The sequence below is a fragment of the Cupressus sempervirens genome, chromosome 7 (assembly GCF_028749045.1).
Source record: "Cupressus sempervirens isolate cs-2001-9-10 chromosome 7, ASM2874904v1, whole genome shotgun sequence".
NCBI lineage: Eukaryota > Viridiplantae > Streptophyta > Pinopsida > Cupressales > Cupressaceae > Cupressus > Cupressus sempervirens.
Genome location: NC_143124.1, coordinates 211,875,520 through 211,895,519, shown reverse-complemented (window position 1 = coordinate 211,895,519; position 20,000 = coordinate 211,875,520). Strand labels below are relative to the sequence as shown.

Below are 20,000 nucleotides of genomic sequence, written 5' to 3'. Positions count from 1 at the left end.
AATTATGCCTTTTGCTATATTGTTTGCCCTCCCCATTTACCAATTGCATGGATCTCCCAATGATAAAACCATCTAAGATTTATGGTCACCTTAGGACTTTATTTTGGAAAGGGAATTTAGATAAGAGAAAGTTTTCTCTTTCATAGCACATGATCAAGTATGCTGATCAAAGAGTTTGGGTGGCGTTGGCATCAAGAATATCAAGTGTCAGGGGATGAATTTGGGAGCAAGGTTCTTATCGAGAATAGTTCACTTTCCTAATCTTAAGTGCATTAGAATCCTTTCTTATAAGCATTTGTCTGCCCCCAATCCTATCAATCTCTTTAGAGAAACAAATCCACCAAGGGGATTGGGATTTTGGAACTTTCTTCTAAAATGTAGGAAAACTTTACAAAATAAGCTTTCTTGGAATCTAGGGGATGGAGGGTCAACTCTATTTTGGAGTGATTCTTGGGGGGGATACATGCCTCTTGATAGAGATCTCTCCCTTAGAAACATTAAGTCCCTCTTGGAGACAAAGTGGGGCTCTAGGGTAGAAGACTATGTTATTTTTGGAGATGACAGACTAAGCTGGGAATGAAGGGACCTTGGGTAGAAGATATCTCAATGGAAGAGAGATCTATTCTTCAAGCTATACTTAGTTCTAGAAAAATCTCTTTCAAAGGAGGAAATGATGTTCTTATTTGGGACGGAAGCAAGGATGGGGAGTATAGCTCAAAAATGTTAAGGTTGTAGCTTCTGCCAAATTGATTTTATCATGAGATACCTTGTTGATGGTAAATCATCTTTAAGATAAATATCTTATATATATTATATATTATATATGTAATATAATATATATTATATATCATACATTATATATTATTATATAATATAATAATAATATATTACATATATGCTTAAAGATGAGTTATACATATGGCTATTTATATTATTAATATATTAACTAATGACGATTAACTATAGAGACATGTCTCCTCGTCTCATATTTATGAGTCTTCAAATCTGCATTTGGAAGACAACAATCACATGGGAAATGTTAGTACATTTGTAGAAAAATATCCATGTTACTCATCATGGTATTAGAGCAAGGCTGCAGATGTAGCAAATCAATCAGAAAATGGATATATGTAAATCATCAAGCATCAAGCTAATGAAAAGGGCCATCATCAATAAGGAACAAAAGGAGGAGAATTTCATTTGTTCAATGCCACAAAAGTAGCGATTGTGTTTCACCAGAGGAACCACTCATATCAAGTACTGCGTGGAACTGGCTGGGAATATATATTAGGTGTTGAGTTTGTGAAGTAGAAGAGGATATAAGACAAAGGCTCCCAATGTTTAGGCTATTAAACAACATCAAAAGAACTAGAAATAGATTGGCAAGGAAGAAGATAGTAGGCAACAATGTGTAGCTGGTTCCATTAGCAACTTACATAGTGCAAAGATAAAAAAATAAAAGACACCATAATTCCTTTGAGCGTATATCATCATAAACAATATTACTATTACTGTTGATGAAATTTAATATATCAGACACAAATTATCCATGCAAGAGAAATATATTGACAAATAAAAAAGGAGAAGGCAGTCACTGTCACATGGAGCAGGGAGTAGGAAAAAGCTCAGTGTAAAGAATAGAGCAAAAATAATGGTCCACAAATTATATTATTAAATCAGAGGCAACAAACATACAATTCATTGGATATATTCGATGGTCAAGGGTAGATTTTAGGATAACAAAGTATCCTTCAAGTAATAGTAAGGGAAAACAAAAATTAGGAAAGAATTTCAAGGTCTACAATTATAGAAGTCTATATGTAGATATTAATAAAGAATTTTGTAACCGAAATATAATACTCAAAACCATAAGATATAATAGACAACATTTTAAGGATACAAATCTAATACATATTCAAAAGAGCTAATGATATAATTATCTTTCCATATTTAATTAATGTTGTTTAATTCAATGTGAAAAAATGAAGTGAAGATTAGAAGAAGATCACTCTAGTATTCATGATTAATTTAAGAAGTCTTCTCCAAAGCATATAAGACTAGATTGGGGACATTACAGTACAGGGGAAGTAAAGGGGAAGATGAATAAGTGATTGGAAATTACAAACAATGGAATAAGTGGGAATTTATATTGTTGTGGGGGGGGGGGGGGGGGGGGGGAGATAATAACAAATGTTCCATTCCCACTCGAACCATCTTTAGAAGGGAGATGTAAGAGAATGAACATCATAAGATCTTCAAATATGAATCATTTCTTAGGCAACTTGTATAAATGTTGGTGATGTACATATAAGTATTTATTATTCTTAAAGCATTACATTTATATACTCTTTCTAGTCTCTCTCTTACTTTTAATTCTATACATACTATAAAGGTTATTTGCCTTGATCTTTTCCTTTATGTTTAAGGATGTTCTTACATGAAAAGAAGGTTGGTACTTTACACATGAACCAAATATTGTGCAGACTCAATCTAATGATAGTAGCTCCAAAGACCCTGATGATCAAGATGGATGAAGTGAGACTCTTGAAGCAAACATCTTTACTAATTAAAATTATGAGATCATTCTACATTAAGAGCGAGTATGACACTTCTTCTAAGGCAACACAAGAGCTTAGAAGATTGATACTCAAAGGGGGTCTAGAAATACATGTGCGCGACTGCATGATGTTGATGGGCCTACTCCTATGTATACCATGAAGAAATAACAAGTTATCACTAGAAAGTCAAAAAATTGATATTGGATTCAGAGAGAGTTCAATAGGCATCCTTGGGCGAAGAGAGCTTCTAATGGAGTGACTACAAGACTTGAATTCCTAGGATCATTATTCAGAGGGAGAATTTTTAGGTGCAATCCTTTGTGAATGATATCTTCTCTATCAAGAGAAGTTATAAGTAAAATTTATTGTAATGTATTCCTCTTTACGAGATAGTATTGAGGTGAAAACCTTTCTACCACCCTTTGATTGGGTTCATGATGGTTACTATTTCACATATGATATGTAATGAAAGGTGACAATCTTTCATTGACATATATAAATAGAAGGTAACCATTATAAGATGATGATCTTATAAATGGTATACCTATGATTGTGACAAACTTTATTAAATTATTGTCTTGTAGTGCTGGAAATCATGATAACGAATAGATAGAAGGTAACAATTGTAAGGTGGCGATCTTATAAATGGTAGACCTGTTATCATGGTTCTTTGAGCTAGATTTTGCTAGACACTATGATAACCAACTTGTTATGGTTCTTTGGGCCAGGTCTTGCCAGACACCATATAGACCACACTTAAGGTGGTGTTTTTCAAGTTATGGAAATTGCTTTAGTTGTGTGTTATGGAAGGTGAGAAATTTAGCCTCATAGTGAATTGAATATCATACTAAGATGATATCTCTTTTTATTAGTGAGAGCATAATGTGTTTTATAAAGCCTCCCTAGTTAAGAGGGAGTGTTAAGGTTGTAGCTTCTGTCGAATTGATTTTATCATGAGATACCTTGTTGATGGTAAATCATCTTTAAGATAAATATCTTATATATATATATATATATATATATATATATATATATATATATATATATATATATATATATATATATATATATATATATATATATATATATATATATATATATATATATATATATATATATATAATATACATTATATTATATATATAATATATATTATTATATAGTATAATAATATAATAATATAAATGCATACATGCTTAAAGATGAGTTACCCATATGGTTATTTATATTATTAATATATTAACTAATGATGATTAACTATAGAGACATGTCTCTTCATGAGACATGTCTCCTCCTCTCATATTTATGAGTCTTCAAATCTGCATTTAGAAGACATCAATCATAGTGGCAATGTTAATACATTTAGAGAAAATGATCTATATTACTCATCAAAAGAAAGGGTATCAATACCTTGAATCCTTGCAACATTTTCGCAAGTCTTCTTTTCCTCTATGTCTATGTTGGGACAAACTCTACCTCCCCAAAACCATTTTTTTACTTGGATTGTCCTGCATTATAAGGCTCTTACTGTAGAGAGATTGAAGAAATTTGGTATTTTTGGTCCTAGTAGAAATCCTCTATGTGAAAAGGAGGAATCAACATGTCACTTCTTCCTTCACTACCCCTACTCTTCTTGCTGGCAGCGGTTATGTTCTCACTTAGGTTTTCAACAAGCTTTTCCTAAATCTATTAAGGAAATGTTAACCTCTCGGGCTCTTCTTAGATCAGACAATATCTATCATTACCTATGGAACTATGGAAGGAAAGAAATAGAAGATTTTTTTAGGACAAATTCATGTCAGCAGAGCATCTAAAGAAAAAGATAGAAGAAACCATGATTGAATTGATTAATAATAGATTTCTTAACTTGAACATCAAGAATGCTAAAATGTCTTACTAGGATGAAAAGATGAGAGGCAAATGGATTGGTCTAAAAATTCCCCCTTTCTTGGGATCAGGGGATAACCAAAGTAAACTAAATAGAGGGGATTGTGTTTGACAAGCTCCAAAGGATGGGTTGTTTAAGCTAAATTTTGATGGAGCCTCAAGAGGGAACCTAGGTCCGACAGGGATATGTTATAACATTCACAATTATTAGGGAATAAAAGCTACTAATTTATCAAAGTTTATTGGTAAAGCTACAAACAATTGGGCAATGATCTCAACTTTGGTGGAAGGCCTTCAATTATGTAAATCTTTGAAGATTCAAAATTTGGAAGTAGAAGGAGACTCATCTATTATTATTAATGCCATGCGAATCTCTACCAAACTGGGGAACAAATGCAAAAAAATTCTCTAGCTATAGAACTATGTAAGTATGTTAAGAGAATCATTTTTAATCACATATATAGGGAGGTAAAGAAATGTGTAGATGAGTTAGCTAATTTAAAGGTATTGACTCTTCCCTACTAACTAACTCTTAACTAATTTCAACTATTGGCAATGTCTAAGTATGGGAGGAATAAGCAGCTTAGCATAACTTTAAATAAATTGAAGGGTCACCTATTGGTTAAATGTCAACTGGTTGGAAGAATATGTTGTAGAAGAAAGGATAGGAGCATGGAAAAATGAGCATGAGGTAAGTATGGAATGCCTGGAACTCCCAATCCCAATGCAAGAAGAAGAGTCAGAAATGGAATACCCTCTACCGCCAATTGATATTCAGGACGATTAAATCAATTATTGTGTTGTTTCTTCATAAATAATTAGATAGTATAGTTAGTGGATGTTTTGTAAAATGTTCAAAATTTTAGTTGAATTCGAGCTCATGGATGCTTATGGATATGACGTATTACTTCTTATTTATTCTATTTTATGTATGAGGTAATCCTAAAATTCTTGGCATTTCTCTAATTTAGCATTTTCTAACATCTTTTAAAATGAAGAAGATGTTTCTGTTTTTGTTGTTGTTTCTACTTGATTTATGTTTTAGGGCAATTAGTTTCTCTACAAGGCTCCAACGAGGGAGGAAATGTCAAACTCGATGAATGAAGATTGTAAAAATTTATGAGATATTAAAGGCAAAACTGAAAGACTATCACCCAACTCCGTCCTTTCAGTGCCTCATGAGTTGGACCATGTTTTTACTTTCTACTCATAATATGTGACTTGGCCTCTTGCTTAAATAAAATAAGAAAATAAAAAATGAGAAAGAAAAAATAAAATAGAATATAAATTATGGAAAGTTGTTTTCCCCATTTGGCCCCTCACATAAGGGAAATAAATGTAGCGTTAGTGGTGACCTACCATTGAAAGTGACCTTTTCACAATATAGTAAAATAAACAGACGAACAAGTATATTCCAAATATAGTAAAATAAATAAACAAACAAGTATATTCTAGTGTTTTTGATTTTGAAAATTCTCCAGCACTATCTGCGTTTTTCAACGATCATATACCTATATTTAGTACCGTTTGCTTTTAACAATCAGATACGAATGTCATCTATCGTCTCTACAACTCAGAGTTGATTTATGGCTTTCATATCCGTTTTTGGTTCTCCACAGCCCATGTACCACAATTAATCTCACGAGAAATGGTGACAAATGCAATTCAGTTATTGTGGCGCCATCATTCCATTGCTCTCTGTCTGACCGCCTAAAAGAAGATAACACCATTGGATGAAGAAGCTTCCTTGTCTGCTTCATGCCTGTGGGCATTCCTCTTTTGCTAAGTAGAGACCAGTGGAAGGGAATTCTTTGATACGGTTTAGAAAGGGGCTGAGAATTCATGACAATCCTGCTCTGAGTTTACCCTGTCTTTGTTTTGGAACCGGACACCATTGCTCCTCTTCTTGGGCCTACTCGTGTGGGTATCAATAGATTTCGGTTTTTATTAGAGTGCCTTGATGATTTCGATGAACTAGTCTCAACAGAAGAGGATCTCGTCTGCTCCTGTTTTAGGGAAATCCAACTGATGCCATTCCGCAGCTTTCGGTACAAGTAAGTTTACATGGTGATCTGTTTTTGAAGTTCAAATCGGCAATGAGGAATTGCGTTTTGTTTTGTGATGTTATTATTTATTTTCCAGTTTAAATTACTTAACACCGAAGAATATTGTTCACAATTTTCCATGTTTTAAATTTTATCTTTAAATAGTTTCTTGGTACTTCTGTATCTTCAGGATTCTTTTTGCCGTTTAGCTGTGCGATTTATAGTTGAGGGTATGGATATTCTTCTAAGATTTTGGTTTAAACTTAAACCAAATTTCTATGATTTGTAAAAATGTATCACTGTCAAATATATCTTCTGATTATCACAATAATCTGTCATTATGTCCGCTAGAGTCTTAGGCTTTCTTATTGTGGGGAAGGGATTTAAAAATAGGCCATTCTGTTTAGAAGTACGATAATCACTATTTCTTGTAAAAACAAAACTCATAATGGATTCTTTGTTTCCAAATATTGTTACGATGTGAAGAGAATAAAGTGCTTTTTGTAGTTTCAGATATCAGGATCTCAAAAACATGGGTACAAATAGTGCTAATTTTGAACATATTATCTCTTGATCACAAGCTTATGGTCTCCTTTAGAGGTAAACAAGCAGTGCCCCATTTTTGCAGGGTAATATAAATTCTTCTTTTGGGAAGAGAACCATCTGATCTGGTAATTGGGGTAAAATTAGAGATATATTATCGCACAGATCATACTGAATTGGCATTCATTTTACTCAGTTGAGAATATTGGATTATTATAAAAAAATACAAGAATTAGGGCCTCTGTCGTTTGGGGATTTTTGTCAATGAGTGCTCTTTTTGGCATCTTGACTTCAAATTGCAGGTGCTGTTCATAGTTAGAGATTCCATTTTTCTAGAACGTTTTAGACAGTTGAGCAGAGGTGATCCTAATGTATCATTATTCTTTTTTTCCTTCAAATCAATTCGGCTCCTTTTGATTTGGAATTAATGGTTCGGTAATCATTGCTTTCTTTTTACGTTGAACTGTGATGTCCAAAATGATTTATTCAAAAAAGAGTTTCCTGCGGAGCAGATTCGGTAGTATGCAAGATTCTCTGGTTTTGATCAATTTCTACTAGTGCAAATCCTTTTTTCGTTTTAACAGTTCCAGATTTTTAAGAATAATTTTTTATATGTTGAACCTAACCAGAAAATTTTACAGTATCAGGAGGGGCAGTCAAACCTGGGGTAAACCTGCTATTATCTACTTTTAATGACAATAATTCAATAGCGGGGAAGCCATCATTATTTTTTGTTTGTTGTTAAAGAAGTATTTTATAATAAAAAGAGATGATTAAAAATAAGATTTATTAACATAATTGAACCAGCTTCATGAACTGAGTAACTAGCCAATAGAAGAATGGTTAATGAAGAAATTTAGCTGAAGTAAACAAAAGGAGAAGAGCTTAATACAACAGCCTGCTATTAACAAAAATGCTGCTCTTTTGTACATACGCAGCTGCATGGATAGAGAAAAACAGAGGAAGCCATGAATATAAAATTGGGGGCAAGTTCCTCATGGTAGGATGAAAAAGAGGGTATAGGGCTGCATTTAATCTTTTAAGTCACCACTATTCTTTTTGGCGAAAGATTTCACTTTCTTGACGTTGCTTCTAGCCAATACCCTAAAGAGAATTTGATGCACGCCATCCTGATTTGAATTTTAATGTGCTTGTTTATATCACCTACGTGATTAGAAGTAAGTATAACTTGATTTAGTAGTTCGTATGAAACCTTAACAAGGTATCAGTTTAACTTTGTAACATCCTTATCTAGTAGATTGACAATACACATCCAGAACTGGAAAGTGTAAAGTACTGTTTTTGTTAAAAAATTGTGAAATTACAATAGCTTTCACAGGTGATGAAAATTATAATGTTGGCCAGAAGAGCAACAGGTCAATCGCAATGCAGAAAGATAAATTGACATACAAACTGAGAACAAGAGCGTACAGTATTACCATTATTAACTTTTATCAGTTCATATTTTGCAATGCATAAAGATAAATCAACATACAAACTGAGAAGAAGAGCATACAGTATTACCATTATTAACTTTTACCAGTTCATATTCATACACGGTAAATTTTTATGGCTGATTGTTTTAATCAAAAGAACAATCATGGTAGGCGGGGTAATTTCTGTATAAAAGCTGTTCATGTCGTCAAAAATAAAGTGTAAACATATGTTACACCAAGTTCGGAGATTAGGGGACATGTTTCAAGGATGGGGACACAGACAGGAGGGAGCCATTTTTAAGAGGATAGCAGGGGACAGCTATTAAAATTTTGGGGAAAATTTAAAAATACTCATATGATAGAATTGATAAGGCAATCATCAAATGCATGATAGATCCTTAGCAAACAATATTGGAGTTCAATCCATATTTTGATTTCCATTTTGTAGAAAGTGACAAACAAATGAGGTTTTAGCAAAATTTATCTGCATTAGTTGACAACACATGACACATTATGTAAAAGTTGCATGTAATTTTTACAAATTGTCGATCTGTATGTTATATGAAACAACCTTAACATACTCATTGTTTATAGACATATTTGCATAAATTCTTAACACTTTTTGTATTTATGAGCAAAAAGTTCGAGTCTTAATCTCATTTGTGTTGCAATGGATCTACCCAACCCATCCCATAATGAGTTTGATAAGAGATTGACTAGGTATAAATTTTACCATATTGATATGAATACTTATGCTTGAAATTTGAAAAAGATCATCTTCTAGCTACTTTGTGTACCACTAGTTATAAACTCCTTGGTTATCAAAAGGTTTCTCAAGGTCACTGCTAAATTATGCCTTGTTCAGAATTTTACAATATTTGCTCAGACCCATTGAAAATTTATACCATTACACACTTTTTTTTTCAGAATGTGATATACCTTATTTCAGAATATTCTGAAACTAAAAGTTAATATAGATTAAATTAACTAAATGTTGATGTTTTGTAGCTTCAGTTGGATAAACCGATGAGAGAATACTCTTGTATCCATACATACATACATACATATATATTTATTATATATGAGATATAATTATATAAATGTATATATTTATATGAGATATAAATTTATATGTATATCTAAGTATTATTATATGAGAAATTCATATAATAATGAATCATGAAAATTATATATATCTATTAAAATTTATTATTATATTAATTAACTAATAAATGAATAGACATGTCCCATGAAGGGACATGTCTCTTCTTGGCTTATGCTCATTATAAATGCAAGGGGTTACTGCCTTTGAAAGATATATGCTGAACATGCAATGTCATTACATTTGCAGTGATCCTTTAAACCTCAAGTTGGTATCAGACCCATGTTGCAAGTACAAAAGGAGATGAAAATGATATAGGCAAGTTATATAAGTAGACAAATATGAAGGGTAGAGCCCACATCATCGTCCGATAAATAAGTATACTGCTTCAGCGAACTAGGAGGAATAAATAATTGCGCTCCTATTTTGTGGCCTCTTCCCCTTGTCAAAGCGCATGATGTTAGGGGCTTGAATCTGCAAGAGAGATGGAGTGATACCATCTCTTGAGGGGTGGCGGAGCATGATGAAACTGGCGTGGCAGATGATGAGAAGGTTCTGCGAGAACTTAAGTGCATCATCAATGCACAGGTGGACAATATTATTGTAATGACCTTGCTCAAATCTGATTGAAAACTTTTGATTTTTGGCCTTGAAAATTTTGTCAAACACTTCACATACAAGGGTCATATGGCTGATATAACATTTCAGTTTGCTTTAATGGCTCTTTTCATCAATTAGCATCAATGAGAATGCTTGCAAGAAGACTCAAAATTGACTAAACAATGACCTAACATGAACGTGCAACTTATTTTGACAATATTTAATGCATATATGTGACTGAAACTACTTGCAATATGCAGCTACAGCAACTAATAATTATGACAAACACTTTGGATGCAACCTAAGATGGCATTAATGCACTTACAACCAAGTGGCATTAACACAAACACTTGGTATGCAAAATTATAACATTATTTATGCCAAAAAGAGAACCTATAGCTAATTGACATTTTGTCAAACAATTGGCATGCAACTGAAGACTTACTGAAAGTAAATGCTGAACATAGGAAATTGCTCAAAACCATATGCCATTCATATATCAACAATTTGCAACAATGCCATACATATTTCAGCTAATAATTTGATCATCAAACCATTTTTCAGAAAATATGCCAAATGCCAAATGAGAAGTGAAGAACCTGATTGTAGATGGCTGTAATAATTTTTACCAATGTTGAAGATGCCAACACCCAAGCCAAAGTCACCCCAAATCTGAAAATGTACTTCCTTGCAAATTTTCAAAAATATCTAGGAGTTTTGAAAAAATTCCTTAAAAATAAATCATGACATTTTGGAACTCCAAAATGCACCAATCTTTATCTCCTCGACGATAGAAATCCGATGCAAAAATACCCAGAATGATATGCTGAGTAATGAGGAAGATATGAAAAAAAATGTGGTTCCAAAGCCCTATCCTGAAATTCTGAAAATTGGATAGACTTGTAGCAAAAATGAACCAGCAGCTATAAATCTTTCCTCCACCACAATTAAGCCTTCTAAAGATGTCCTGCAATCAATCCATGACTTAAAATGAATAGTCCTCAGAAAATGCCCTCCTTCTATAATTTCGGGTCTGTTGAAAGAAGCCTCCTAAAATTTTGGATTTGCTAAAAATGGCTTCCTATAATTTCGGGCCTGCTAAAAATGACCTCCAATAATTTTGGCCTCGCTAAAAATGGCTTCCTATAATTTCAGACCTGCTAAAAACGGCCTCCAATAATTTCGGCCCTGCTAAAAATGGCTTCCTGAAATGCTGAAAATGGCCTTAGGCCCAGTGATGCCCTAGCTGAAGTGACTGTAGTATCACATTCAATGTGCAACCCTTCAAAGGATATTTCACCTTCTTAGTTATGCAAAATCCTTAGGAGACTCTGTTCCTAAAGAAGAAATGATAATCTGTAGACCAAGATGGTGCCACAACGCTCAAAGAGAAAGGTAGTGTAAACTCAAGTTATGGGATGTCCAAATGAGAGGCCAAGCACTCTATTTATTCACTTCTCTAAGAAGCCACTAGAACTTCTATAAGTATCCATAAAATATTCTTATGAAACCTCTTTATAATGCACTTTTATATAAAAAGTAACTTTATAAAATAAAAAGTGCAACTCAACTCAAAATTATAACATTTGGCTCCGCATAACACATAATAATAAAAATATAATAAATACCATCTCTCCAAGAGCAAATAAGACCATCCAATCCCCAAATAATCATCAGAATGACTCTCACCAAAACCATCTGCCTACGAGAGTCCATGATAGGCAAATTCGGCACGCTAAATGATGTCAGCCAAAATGGGGACATGACAATTATCCAGTTCAAACAAGGACAAAGTGTGAGTGACAACAAGAAAGAGCAGTAATCCAAGCTAGCCCAACAGGATCATTATATGCACTGCCACTTCTCTTTGGCTTCCGATTCCTCCAAATCACATTCTTGATTTCTTTAGAGATGATCAAATGAGAGCAAAGTGGGATGTGATGTTGAGAGGGAACATAGTGCAAGAGGTTTCTCTCATTGCCAACGGTGCACATCCCAGAAATTGCATTTTGCTTCTTCGAGCATGTAATACAAGCCAAAATAACATGTTGATTCTCCAAGAGAGTTGCACGAATGCTTCGGGGTCACTGGTAGTATATGCTTTTGTGGATGTGTCTAAAATCAACACAAAGGCATTGAGTAGTGAAATATTGTATGGTTAGAGGTACGAAATCAAAACACTTAATGTAAATGGGTAATTGTCCAAACATGAAAAGCTTCACTTCCAGGCAAACACATGGAGAAACAAAATAAGGAATGTAGATGCACCAAGCGTGGAAAAGAGAAATAGGCATATAACCCACTGACGAAGTCAAGGAAAATATTGCACGTTAGATTTCCCGAATCATATAGCGGATATATTATAATCACAATCACAAAGGCCACTAAGGACTGCATGCTAAGGAACGTACCGATAAAATCAGCATTAATAATAAAGGAGAGAGAAGTATTTTTGTTGGCTTCAGTATTATTTTTATTTTTGGGGTCACCTTAGATTATTAATAGAGGGAAGAGCACTTGGCAATGATATTAGAGTCACGCCACCATTGAGGCAAGGTAAGTATGTGTGATAATCACACAAGCATAATGGACCACATGTAGCAATGTTAAAACAAATAGTGATTACATTTACAATAGTGTTTATTTCCTTATGAATATATTATAATATTTCAATGAGGATAAGAACAATAATTAAATGAGATTATAATGGGGATTTATAATCATAAAAAGGATAAATTATATTGGAGTAATGGGGATCATTCTCAAGTAGGATAAGAGGGAATGACATTAGTTTCTAATTATCTATATTTTGTTGGAAAGATCTTATATTGAGTATTATATTAGTCTCTCTCTTATTTATATTTTCAATATGTATTACAAGAGTTGCCTTGATCTTTTTGTTTGAGAATGTTCTTGTAGGAAAAGAGAGATTGATTTCGGATTCAAAGGGAGTTTGACACTTCTTCAAAGGCAACTTTGGATGAGGAGCTCAAATGATTGATATTTAGAGGGGGCTCGAAAGTCCATGTGCGTGACTGATTTTAATGGGCCTACCACCTGTGTACATCATGGGGAAGTGACGACTTCCAAATGATTATCACTTGTATTTGCAGAGGTTATTGGGAGGTGACGATCTTACAATAACTTAAATCATGATATACATTTTATGTAAATGTTGAAATAGATCATGATAAATTGTATCTTGCAAATCAACTACTAAGTGTTAAATGTCATACACTTGACAGTCAATGAGTTGTTTGTATAGATATAGGATAGGTATTTGGTGAATATCATGTGTTTATATTTTGTAGGCCATTACCTTGTTTAGTACTTGCTGAATATCACGTGTTGATATTCTGCAAGCCATTACTCAAAGTATTTGAGGAATATCATATCTTGATATTTTGGAGGCCAATACTCATGATATTAAAATGATGGAGATCTTTTGATTAGAGATGTTCTTAAAATTCGCCATTCCTAATATTACCAATGGTATAATATCTATCTTGTGTTTATCCTCCTTAGCTAAGAGGGAGTGTTGATGTTTTGTAGCTTTAGTTGGATAAACCGATGAGACAATACTCTTGTAGATACATATATACATATATACATATATTATATGAGATATAATTTAGATGTGTATATATATCTATATATATATCTCTCTCTCTCTCTATATATAAGTATTATTATGTGAGAGAAATTAATATAACAATGAACTATGAAAATCTTATATATATATATATATATATATAAAATTAAAATTTATTATTATATTAATTAACTAATACATGAATAGACATGTCCCATGAAGGGACATGTCTCTTCTTGGCTTATGCTCATTATAAATGCAAGGGGTTGCTGCTTTTGGAGGATATATACTGAACAGGCAATGTCATTACATTTGCAGCGATCGTGAAAACCTCAACTCAAAAGTGGAGTAAAACAAAAACATTTCTTAGTTTTGGCAATCAGATTATCAGCATGAAAAGGTTGAGTTATTCAAAGGGAATAGGTCAATCAATAAGGTCTTTGTTGGTAATGTGCTCACACAAATAATGTCCTTGTAAAATTTTTCCTGGGACTTTTATACATGATGAAAACTAGATATAGGTAAACCATTCTGCTCAAAATAGCAGGCAAGAAATAATGGATGGTTACCAAAGAACATCAACAACCAAGTTGTTTAACAATATTTTACTAGAATAGATTCTTATAATATTTTAGTATCCTGCTATTTTTAGCCAGCTTTGTAGAATCTTCTATTAATGGACACTTAGGAGTTCTATTTTAGGCTTCTATTTTTAGAAGATTTTAGCTTCAATTTGAAGCTCTTGTAAATTGCTATATGTGCCCTTTGAATCCATTAATTCAAGCAAGCAATTTCAAATTTCATGGTGCTAGAGCAGGTCAAGGTTCTCTGAGAAGATTGTTTTCAATCACGCGAGCCATTCTAGCATGCGTTTTGATTTGTGCAGGTCTTCACCAAGCAATTTCATGGGTGAATTTGTGAAAGTCATGTATGTCTTTTTGTGGAAGGATTTCACATCTTTCTCAAACTTGCGTGAATTTTCGAGCAGGTGAATATTGTTGCATCCATAGGTGGAAGCAAAAACATAAGTTTTTTCTGCAATTTTCATTGCATTTAATTTTCTGCTTGTGGTATCATATGCAATAAATACTTTAAAGATTACAAATGTAAATAAATTAGCTGTACAATATAATTATTTCAGAAGATTAACATACAAATTTAGATTTTAGAGTGATAAAAAATCAAAATAAATTTCCCAAGAGAAGCATCATTGTCAATGGGCAGTGATAAAGAAACAACAAGAGATGCTTACATAGTTTTTGCATGAAAACTAGAAAGAAAAATGGAAATAATTAAGGAAATGCAAGTCTCCTAAAAAGTTAGGTATGCTGTATGAGTCGACTAACTCTTGCCAAGACGGTTTGCCTGATCCCAAGGATGGCTAGCCATTCTAGACCATTTGATGGTTTGCCTGATCCCAAGGATGGTTAGTCATCCCTGACCATTTCTATTGAAATGCCAAACATCCTGTTTTGAGGTCTTCACACCATCACCCCATGAAGTTTGGGGAATCCCTCTTTTTTCTTGCATTCCAGCAAGTGTTAGCTTAGTTTGCTGTAGGTGTTAGTGTTTGAGTAGATTGATAACATTTTCAAAACGTTAGCTTTAATGGGTAAAAGCAAGACAAGGAATTAGTCATGAGAAACAAGAAGATTGAACACCATTTAAATCAGACTTAGGGAAAATCAGATTGGACTTAACAAAATTTTGATTATGTGGATCTGAAATTTAGTGGAAGCATGAAAACTGGTGGCAATTAATGAATCGGAATTGAACAACTTTTTAAGGAGGCCCACTGGAGTGTAAGTTCATGCCAACTTGAAGTGATAGAAAATAAGGTTCAAATTATTAAGTCATTTCAAGTCAAATGTGACTTTTGCCCAAGTTCAAGTCAATTTCCACTGCCCATTAGATGGACTTGTCTTAGTCTATATTGATTTCTACTTCACATCTATGACACCTTGCTTAAGTCCATGTTATTTCCACTTTGAGTTTTACGCACATGCCTAAGTCACATCTGATTTCCACTTCTGATTTTCAAGTTTACCTAAGTGGATGATGTTTTCCACTTCACATTGCAACACCTTACCCAAGTCGATCGGAATTTCCACTGAGCAATTGTATGTTTTGCCTAAGTAGCATTGCATTTCCACTAAAAGATTTCTAAATGTGCCTAAGTCACGAGTGGCTTCCGCTTCATTCATGGTGGTTTTTCCTAACATGGTAGTGGTTTCCACTTGACATTTGATGGTTTTACCCAAGTCAAAGGCAATTTCCACTTGGCATATGATGTTTTCTCCTAAGTAGGTTGTGGTTTCCACTCCAAGATTTAATGAGTGATTTTGACCACAAGTCCTCATCAAACTTGAAAATAAGGCTAGAGTAATGACAAAGGTTACATGTATGGAGTGATGGATCGAAAGAAAGGAGACCAAAGAACTAAATGGTGATTGGTTTTTATTAAAAGCGGATATCAATTTACAAATGGAGGGGCAATAAATAATTAAGTAATGTCTTGGCAAGTGATTCAAGGCTGCCCAATTGTAATGGAGGAGGTGATGAAATTAAATGCAATGCAGAATTGAGGAAACAATTTATAACCGTTCGTATTCTAAGGAAGTGCAATTTTCTCAATATTATGGGTGCAATTTATAAGAAGTGGATATGGTGTGATTTTAATGAAGGGGCCTTAACTAAAAATTCATGGGCAACGATTTCATCCAACAATGAGAGGCGACCCAAAACAAATGATGGGGCACGACTTTTACATGAGGAGGACGTGATTCGTTTTAATAAAGGGATGCAATTTAATGATGTGATTCAAATATTGTGGGTATGATCTTTACTAAATATTTGGCTTCTAATTCATTTTTTTTACTAAGTCGGCTTGGGAAAATAACTTTGTCTTTCTAACTCCATAGCCATATAAAAAGGCTCACTTCATTTTAAATTGCAAACTCAGTCAGCCCAAGCAAGCAAGATCAAATGAGAAGCACAATATGTTGACTTACATCAGTGATTAATTATGGCCAAATAAGCCAAGTTTAAGATGATATGGATTAATGTTCATGATCGACTGAAAACATTGGAAATCATGGCTATTAGATTCAACCACTCCAGATTATTACCAAAAGAAGCCAGACCAAAAGGCTGCAAACTATTGTGCAGATCAAAGTCTATTTCAAATCCATACAAAGAGCTAAAATGAATATACCCAGGAGCCGAAAATCAGATGTGTAAACTCAAACCTAGTCTAGAGTATAGTTGTATCAGTTTGTAAAGTGTAGATCGATCAACTCAAGGAGCAGACCAAATACCTATACAAGCTGAAAGTCTGTTGCAAACCTTTTTAATTTGTTGGTGATTAGTGGTTGAAGTCAGGAACAAATCAAGCCTACTAGGCTGGATGATCTTGATAGATAACTTTCAGCAGATACCAGATAAGAGTATCTCTGAAGTTGATACAGATATTGGACAACAAATATCTCAGGCCTGAAGGGTTTGATTCCAAGTTTCTAACTCCAGCAGGGTATATAATTCGTGTTTGGTGATAAAATGTTGATCACTTAGATGAAGAGAATAAATAGTTGAGTGGTCTGGTTTTATAATTGTGCAATAGTAAGGGTTCATATGGTGAGAATTCAATAGCAATGCTTCAGATTTAGAGCATAAACATTTATATTACTGCGGTGTAACATAGGCATTGGGTGGAGGTTGGGACAGGGAAAAAATGGGCTTTGATTTAGGGACAATGATGAGACAATGGTGGGACGCATATAGTACTTGAAATGCTGGTTATGAAATGATGTATAATAGTATAAGAATTAATAATACCAAAGACTTCAGTGTAGCAAAGTTGCAACATACCTGTTGATGTGAGTTTTGTTTGATTACAACATGCAAAATCAAACACAATGTTTCAAGATGAAACACCAAATACTAAATCCTCTCTCGGTATAAGGTCATAAGATCATGAAATGACTTCAAGGTTCCATTAACAAAAATACTTGCTCAGTGAAATGATGTCATTTGATTGTAATCATTTAGGGGACTTACACTATTCATTCAATGGATATTAACTCTTGCACTCCTAAAGATTTGGCTTCACAACGTGCAATGGAAACGTAGTTATGATTTTCAAACTTCTCTACTTCAACTCAAATTTAGCTTAATCAGCAACTCCGCCACCTATTGCAAGCGTTTATGGAATACTTCAAATGGTTTTCAAATCAATTTCTCTTTCTTCAATCCCATTAAATTGATGCAAACCAAAGATCGAATATCAATCGAAGTTAAGTGCTTTCAACCATCAACTTATTTATACACGACACACTTACGATCAGAGAGTCTAGTGGCCCAAAATTGTCGAGTCAATGACTGCAACTACTTTCATCTAACTAACTACTTCAACATGAAAAGAAATCTACTCCCAAGTGTAAGATTGAGGAAACCATTCAACACTTCAAAGCAATATTAAGCAAGGTTACCTAGAAATGGGGGACTTGGAGGTCTCTAGTATTGGTTCCATTTTCGGTATGACTATTTTTCAAAAATTCGAGATGGGGCGATTATAGAGTTAAATAGTTCGTATATGAAGTCACATTGCATGTATCATAGTCGTATATGATTTCTGAATATTTCTTATGATCATCATCATACGACGCTAATAATCCTTAAGATTATCATTACATATTGAAATTTTAAATTCTAAAATACATAGTTTGATGCTAAATTGCTGATATGCAAATAAAAAACTCAGAACTATAAAAAAAATCAGAAGTGACTTAATGTTGTAGTTTAATTTTGATTTTTAATTAGGAGAGGAGTGGGAAACTTCATTTTTTGAATCAAAGACTCGATTTCTTCGGGAGACTTTGCCATGAAGTTTCCAGCCATTTGTGAAGACTCCAAAGATGCAAAAAGTTTCAAAGACGCATCTCCCTATAACATTAATATTAAGTATTTCACCATGGAGAAACAACAATAAATTATCCATTACTTCAAAGCATCATAGCAAAAATTTAATCAAGTCCCTCCCTTTGCTAGCCTAATCTGTCATGTCCCCAAATTTTTTGGTGACAGTTCGATTTAATTAATTTAATTAATGGTTGTCCAAGGACGACTAATTAATTATTTTAATTAAATAAATAATATTAAAAGATAACCTTGTATTTAATAAAGTGACTTGGAAAATATTTAATAAAGTCACTTGAGGGATAAGATCAAAAAAGGTTCTAGAAGTCTCTGGAGAGGATGGAGGGAAAAGAATAAATAGGCACCCCGGGGCTCCATTCGAAGCATGCAGTTGATTATCTCTCTTTGATTTTCAGGTTGTGATTCAATCACAGGTGCATTGTGGAACCTAGGGTTTCTGCAATTGTCACAGTTGGCCATTGAGAACGATAACTCTCAATTGGTGCGCAATTTTGAGGGTGTGAAATATCATCCGAATTATTGCAGATTGGAGGTGACATTCAGTCATTTCATCAGGGACAGAATCTGTGGGCTCAAGGCCAACAATTTCGGAGGATCTTTCTGAGGATTGATATTCGAAGATATAATATATTCATAAGGTTTACAGGATCAGTTGCAGCATTGAACAGATCTAGAAAAGAAGGCGAGTCTCCTAGTCAATCTTCCAGCAGCACTGCCATAAATCATTCAGGCCGACCTTAGTTGAAAGCGTATGAGTATCAAAGGCGAGCTTGTGATCTGTACCGGCATTATCTCTTGGTGAAAGGTTGAAGAAGGGCACTCGATACAGTCTGGGCACATCGGATCACCTACAGCGTGTTGTGAATCGATCCAAAAATCTACCTCTGGAACAACCAGTATTGGTTAATTAGACAACACTATTGCCCATCAAAATGATTCAACTCGGCAACAGCCAATGCTAGACGCCTTTCCCCTCACGAATTTCAGTCATTGTCTGAGGAAACTGGAAAGTGCGAATTGTATATGCGACTACAGGCCATCGCTTCAGCATTTGGGAAATTCATCAGTAATAACCGCTGTCTCAAGCCACTGCCAGTGACGTGGGCAAGAGAAGACCGGAGTAAGATTCACATATTGTCAGCATGGGTTTACCAGCAAGCAACAAATTCAGATTCAAGCTATCAGGTTCAGAAATTTAACATGAGAATTCCAGGCTGAACGTGGGTCGTTTGCCGCGCAGCTACTCCACCTAGGAACCCAATGAACATCCAAGAGCGGTGCAGAAACTCATAGTCCTCAATC

At 34.0% G+C, this 20,000-nt stretch overlaps 1 protein-coding gene across 14 annotated transcripts in view; it reads left to right on the top strand.

Annotated features, from left to right (window-relative positions):
• The first annotated feature begins 5,898 nt into the window (after positions 1-5,898).
• The window catches only part of LOC149546234 (pentatricopeptide repeat-containing protein At2g03880, mitochondrial-like), a 181,566-nt gene continuing 167,464 nt past the window's right edge, over positions 5,899-20,000 (top strand). For 13 of the 14 annotated variants that reach the window (XR_016353681.1, XR_016353679.1, XR_016353678.1 and 10 more), the window contains exon 1: positions 5,913-6,499. The gene's annotated coding sequence lies outside the window, so the exon portion shown is untranslated. Of the gene's footprint in view, positions 6,500-20,000 lie in introns of all 14 variants that reach the window. The other variant, XR_016353677.1, reaches the window with a different exon arrangement.